At 28.8% G+C, this 6,694-nt stretch overlaps 1 protein-coding gene across 1 annotated transcript in view; it reads left to right on the top strand.

The window, feature by feature from the left end:
• Nucleotides 1-940: 940 nt before the first annotated feature.
• LOC108686797 (S-formylglutathione hydrolase) overlaps nt 941-6,694 on the top strand; it is a 25,726-nt gene continuing 19,972 nt past the window's right edge. Inside the window, exon 1 of the mRNA XM_018192264.1 lies at nt 941-1,079. The gene's annotated coding sequence lies outside the window, so the exon portion shown is untranslated. The remainder of the gene's footprint in view (nt 1,080-6,694) is intronic.

Genomic DNA, 6,694 nt, shown 5'->3' on the forward strand with positions numbered 1-6,694 from the left:
GTGTAATTCTAATGCTCATATTCATAGATAGGCCTTATATTTAAAGAAGCCTTAAGTACAAGGATTTGATTATGAATACGAGCATAAGCTTTCATTATTAAAAAATTTAGACGAAATAGATATAAGAGTAAAATCACATAGTGTGGAAAAGGGCTGCAGAATAAAGGGAATGCGTCATTGGCCTAGTTTCCATCGAGGATTTAAACCAGATCAGAATGTAAGAGTCAAATAGTTGATAATGTTCTTACATTCTGATCCAGTTTAAATCCTCGGTGAAAACTAGGCCATTCAAACCAATTAGCGCTATTCACAATAACGCAGAATAAAGCTAATTGCTTCATTTTCTATTCCGCAGTTATTTTCCATCACCGTGCGATTTCATCCTAACAGAGAAGCTATCAGCGTTAAAATAAGTCACGTGATAGAAATTGACGAATATCAAATATCAATTTTGATCATGTGATTTAATGCTGAAAATGAGCGTTGAGCGTCAGCAGCAAAAGCATTTTAAGGTTAAGCACTTATACTGAATTATACTGAATTAAAATGGTGCCAACTGACGCATGTCGCATCTCTGATTTCTAGGACTCTATACACACATATAAGCCCAGATCCTCATACGAGCAACAGCGCTTTGACACCGAACGCTGATGAAAAACGGATAATGGAGATAAATTTTATCCCCACAATCGGCTTTTCACCAATCAGTTCGGTGTCAAAGCGCTGTTGCCTGTATGAGGATCTAGATGATATATACTATGCTAAGCGTTCAGTAAGCTCTTTCATGATTGGTCTATATTTTAGGATCTGATGGAATACGCCAATCAGATGAAAGAATTTATTGAGCGCTCAATGAGCGGTTGTCATTCTGAATGCACCCATTGATCGAGTTTAATCAGCATTACATGTTGATTTGAGCATTACATGATCCATTTTTAGCATTGAAGAGAATACTAAATTAGTTCCACCATTTTTGGCCAGACTTTCCGTTATTTCGTCGACAAGCATCATTAAATCATAACTATTAGAAGAAGAAAACATCGCAAGTATCGGTTGCATATTTTGGAGATAAGTATAAAGTAGGTAAAATTTTTAAGGATCAGAAGATATTCTTGTGATAATTGTCGAGTTCACTCTCATTACATCTGGTACTGATAAAAAGTAGGCTTATTCGACGCGTTTTTGCACAAAATGAACGAATCTGATAAGAAAAATCCTACTCATTCAACTAAGATTAACTGTTAAGATCTAGAACTATAAGATCAACTAAGATTAATTATTAAAGTTGACAGATATTCAGATTAGAAAATCTGTCTTCTTCGCACAAAAATGGCCTCCGTTCTTTCAAGAGAACGGTTACGGCCAGAATAAAAATAATTATAGAAGGCTCTGATGAAAACTGAGATCAATGCCACAGTAGAGAACAACTTAGACAAATAGCAACTAGAAAGGCCTCAAAATAAAGAATATTATAGAGTAAGATCAAAAATAAGTTATAATAAGTTAAAAGAAAGTGACAAAATTTAATAAATGCAAATTCTCTGCTTTAAATACATAAATTATTTTGTATATAATTTTTGTTTTTACAAAAATAAAATTTATTTTTTAAAACAAATTAAAGAATTTGTGTTTTTAAAACAGACAAATGCCTAATCAGAACAAGTTTTCTATTGTAAAAACGAAAATTATATAGAAAATAATTTGTTTTTAAAAAAATAATTTGTGTAATTTTAAAGCAGAAAATACATATTCTAGCCTTATTTATGTTTTCTCATGTTCTATGCCATCATTCTTCTTCTTGGTTTATTGGCTCCACAAATAGCTAGAATCTACTGATGGTCTTCAAAATTAGGTAATTTATATAATAGAAATGCAATGCATCGGCCATCTTGAACCGAGATTTCTCAAAAGATGATCTAAATGAAAATAAAAATAAATACAAGGCTAATTCGAGTCAAGGTCGATGAAGGTGTCAAAAATTAAATTTTAGTCCAAAGATTAGTTTCCATAGTGTTTAATCTTCTTTATTAAATGTTTTTGTAGTCATCAGTAATGATATATTTTTTATAAATGATAATTATTGATCCTTCTGTCAAAAGTGAGTCACTATCAAATTCTGTGGAATCTCAAATATAGAAGTTCAACATTTAAATGAAGCTTTGGAAGTTTCCATTAACTTCCACTAACTTCAAATTTACTTTTTAACAATATTTAAACAATTTTCAAATTTATTATTCATATTAATAATGATTAAATTTTTAACTGTATTGCTCAGACGCTTCTGATTATCTCAATACAGTTGAAATTTTAATCATTATTAATATGGATAATAAGTTTGAAAATTGTTTAAATATTAAAAAATAATTTGAAGTTGTAATTAATGGAAACTTCCAAAGCTTCATTTAAATGTTGAACTTGTCGTTTGAGATCCCATTGCAGTTGGGAATCTAATAGTGACTCACTTTTGACGGAAGGATCAATGATTACGATTTAAGAGATGTATCATTACTGATGATGACTACAAAGAGAAAACATTCAATAAAGAAGATTAAACACTATGGAAATATCTTTGAATTGGAATTTAATTTCTGGTCAGACCTTCATTGGTCTGACTCAAATTAGTCTTAAATTTATTGTTTTTTTTATTTTTAAGATTGTGAGTCTATTAATACATATTTAGTATATATTTAGAACATATAAAAAATGATAAAACGATCCTCCAAACAAATATTTTAATGGAAACGTCTGTGACTACTCGTTTTTACGCCGCATGGACGCGTAAGAATGAAAGGATTAAGAAATACAAACTCATGAATCGATAACGTTTTTAAACAAAATGATTGAGGACCCAACCGAAGCGAAACATGCGTCTACCTGCTCGAGTAGTTTTACGAGATTCCTCTATATCATCAATATAACAGATTTCCTAATCTAAATAATTGTCATCTTTAATGATTAAGGGCTGTCACAGACAAAATTCCAATAATAATCGTAAGACATAACCGTAAGACATAAACTTAAGCCGAGGCAATTAGCTGAGGCAATTAAAATATTGCTTTAAATCTACGTAACCTAACGGGAATAGAAATAGCAGTATTTATTCGACAACAAATTTTATCCGGTTAAAATTCGAGTAATTATTTAAAATACGGAGTGCCTCCGATTTTGATGAAATTATGCTCATTTGGCGCATTTTTGCTCGAAAGAATCTAAAAAAAAATATTGGATCGGCCCCACAAACCGAGATAAGTTAAAGCTCATAACTATTAGGTTAGGAAATCTGTCAGATGAGAGATCTGTACTGATGAGAGATGCAGCGTTATGGATACCACTGACAAGATAGCAGACAAATTGAATATTTATGATTTATTTATGTCTGTATAATTTGGAAATCATTTGAGGAAATTTAGATAAAGTATTTAAACATTCGATTAATATTTTTCTTGTTATTAACAAATTTTATCATGCGTCAAGACTGCAATTCTGTTTAATGGATTTATGAATGAAATCTATTAGAAAAGAGTTGGGAAAATCGTCTTCATTGTCATTTTCATTTGGGAAAAGTCGCTATTTTGTAATTTAATAAATTAAGGCTCTGCGTACAATGAAGGAAATATAAGATTTCAATCTACTAAAAACCGCGTATTCCGATATAACTGGTATCTGAAATAAAAAAGTTGAAATCGTAATATTTATTCTTGTTCTTGATATTTGTTTTATTGTGCGCACGCCCTTACATATTGTGAAAACGAACGAAACCTGGGTGTAGTGGATGTAGTAACAAGAGAGTAATAAACCTAAAATCATCAAAAATTAACCAATTAGCCCGGATTTAATTATTGTATGTGTAATAAGAAATAATGTATAGTAAAAAATTAATTTAATCATAAGCTTAATTATATTCGATTAATTTTCTTTACATTTAACTGTAATTGATCAATTCCTTATGGCTTAATAATTCTTTCAACGTTTTTTGTATCATCCAAGCGAAGTTTGCGAACGCAGTCTAATGTTGGAGTATTATGACTTTTGTACACCAGCGCGATGCGTGACTTTCGGATTCAGGTAACATTCAGTGAACAACAAAAAAAATGATATAGATGCACTCGAGTGAAGACAACCTGGAGATCGATTGTGTATCTTGAAAAGAGGTGAAAATTATAAAAATGAACAAATTCATTAGAATATTTATCATAATTTAATTGATCAATACCTGGTAATCATTGCTCACTTTTGTAATTTTAATCTCATTTCAAAATACGAGCCCCTGGATGTCGCGCGTATTACGTGTCAGGAATCGCGCTGGTGTGCAAGAGTCATTAGAATTTCGGAATAAATTTTAACATAAAAATATAAAATAAAGAAAATTTGTTGGTATGTTATTTTCTTAATTTATAAATATTATTATTTAAATACATTTTAAAAAGAAAAATTTCAATATTTATTTATCTTTTTTATTTTCCAGTAAAGACAGACAAACGATTTTATGATAAAATTTATACAACGGTTATAAATTATAAATTCGTACATACAACGGTTTTATGGTAAAATCGTTTATTCGTCTTTATGAAAATGAAAAAATAAGGAATAAATATCGAAATTTTTCTTCTTGAAATGTATTTAGTATTTATAAGTTAAGAAACATGTACATAACAAATTTTTTTTCAAGTTTTAAAATTGTTTATAAGAGCTAACACTATTAGATGGCTTTGTGTATAAAAAGTTTTATTTAATACAATAATTACAAATATAATATACGTTTTGATCACTTTTTAGTTTCTTTTCAATATAATATGCTTACTAAAAGCACATTACAAAGTGTAATCATCAAGCAAATAGAGTCGCATTATTCTATAACGAATTATGAAAAAGATATCATTTTAGATTTGACTGATAGAGTTTTATTACTCTCACATCTTTCATTTTATCAAAAAAATTTCGATTATATTATATAATAAGAATCCTACTAAATAATGGGTACTCGTTACATATGAATTTTTCTATTAATAAAAACTATTAATAAAAAACTATATAAAAAATTTAATCAACTAAATACAAATAATAATAACAATACAAGTGACAATAACAATGTCAGACAGCACACAACGTTCATGGTCCAACGTCTCATTGAGTGTCTAAATCTGATTTTTATTTATTAGTCCGAATGTCCATGGACTTAATACGAATGTTTTAAAAATGTACGTTATTCAACGTACAAAATATGTTTACAATTGGACATTTTTTAAATGTTCATCTTATACAAAAAATTTTCTAAATCTGTTCACGACGTGTTGCTTTCGCTGATTTGACAAGTGAAAATTTTTTTAAGATTGCAGAGTTTCACTTTTGTTGGTATGTATGGACATCCCATGGACATAGGATATCTGTGTTAAAAATTTTCAACGACAAAAAATTTATACTGCATACTGGTTTAATACACCATGGTACATATCTCGTATCGTATTAATACGACGTACTATTATCGACAGGAGAGAGAGATCTCTAGTCGAGGACGATATACATGATAACTGGTACTGTAAAAGTACATCATATAATTTCCTAACCTGAAAATAGTCATTATAATATTAAGATTAGATTAAATATTAAACAACTGACTAATGTTTAGTTGAAATGCACAAAATTTCTATCAGGACCATATTGAACAGACAACATCCGTATCATAATTATATCCATGATTATATAGGTGTTCGAGGGTCAAAATGCAGCGTTTTCCATACATTCAGAAGTTAAGGATAGTGGATAGTATGCAATCGGTGACCGTTTCGAAGCACTATGAAATTAGTTCCCAAAGGAAAATTTTTTTTTTTTTTTTTTTTTTTTCATAATTTTATGATAAATACCCAATCAAAAATAGTAACGCAATCGTTTCGACGTCGTTACGATGGAAAAGTTGTCAATTCGAAACTCACATCGAAATTTTAACATTTTCGAGTGATAAAAAATTACGTATGTAGAGAATGCAATAAGAGTTTGATACATTTTTTAATATTTTTAGTATAAATATGTGATACGTAATCTTATATTTTGAATATTTTTGTTCGAATCGACATTTTTTTCGATTTCATTTCGACAATTGCAATATCGCTCTAATCATAAAAGTTTTCTCAAAATTTTTCAGAATTTATAAATAATTTTATAACTTTTTGAAAATTGTGGAATTTTTTTTATGAATCGGAACATTTTTTACAACTGTCGATAAAATCTACATCTTTTCTTCTAGTAATTCTTTGTATCTTATTTTACTCTTGCTGAATAACATTACTTTTATTTGTACTTTGTAGTTTATTTAATATAATCTTATTACGTCACTTTTGTATTGAGGAATTTCAGGGAATAATGTCTCTTAAATGAGCATAAAATCAAGGAAAAATATCGACTCTATTAAAGTTTAGATTAATTCTTTAGATTAACTCGAATCGATATCGAAATTAAATGTTGGTCTATCAAGTTTCCAATATTATTTGGAAGTATAAAAATACTACTAATGTCACTGCTACTACAGTAATATTATTACTAATACGCAAAAGTCAATGCTGAGCCAATAGTAGTTATTACTGTAGTAGTATATGATGACATATGATATACGTAACATAGAACTACTTCCAGTAATTGTAATATTAAAAAAATTTATTAGAGTAAAAAATACACACATATATATATATATATATATATA

The sequence above is a fragment of the Atta colombica genome, unplaced genomic scaffold (genome assembly GCF_001594045.1).
Source record: "Atta colombica isolate Treedump-2 unplaced genomic scaffold, Acol1.0 scaffold19, whole genome shotgun sequence".
NCBI lineage: Eukaryota > Metazoa > Arthropoda > Insecta > Hymenoptera > Formicidae > Atta > Atta colombica.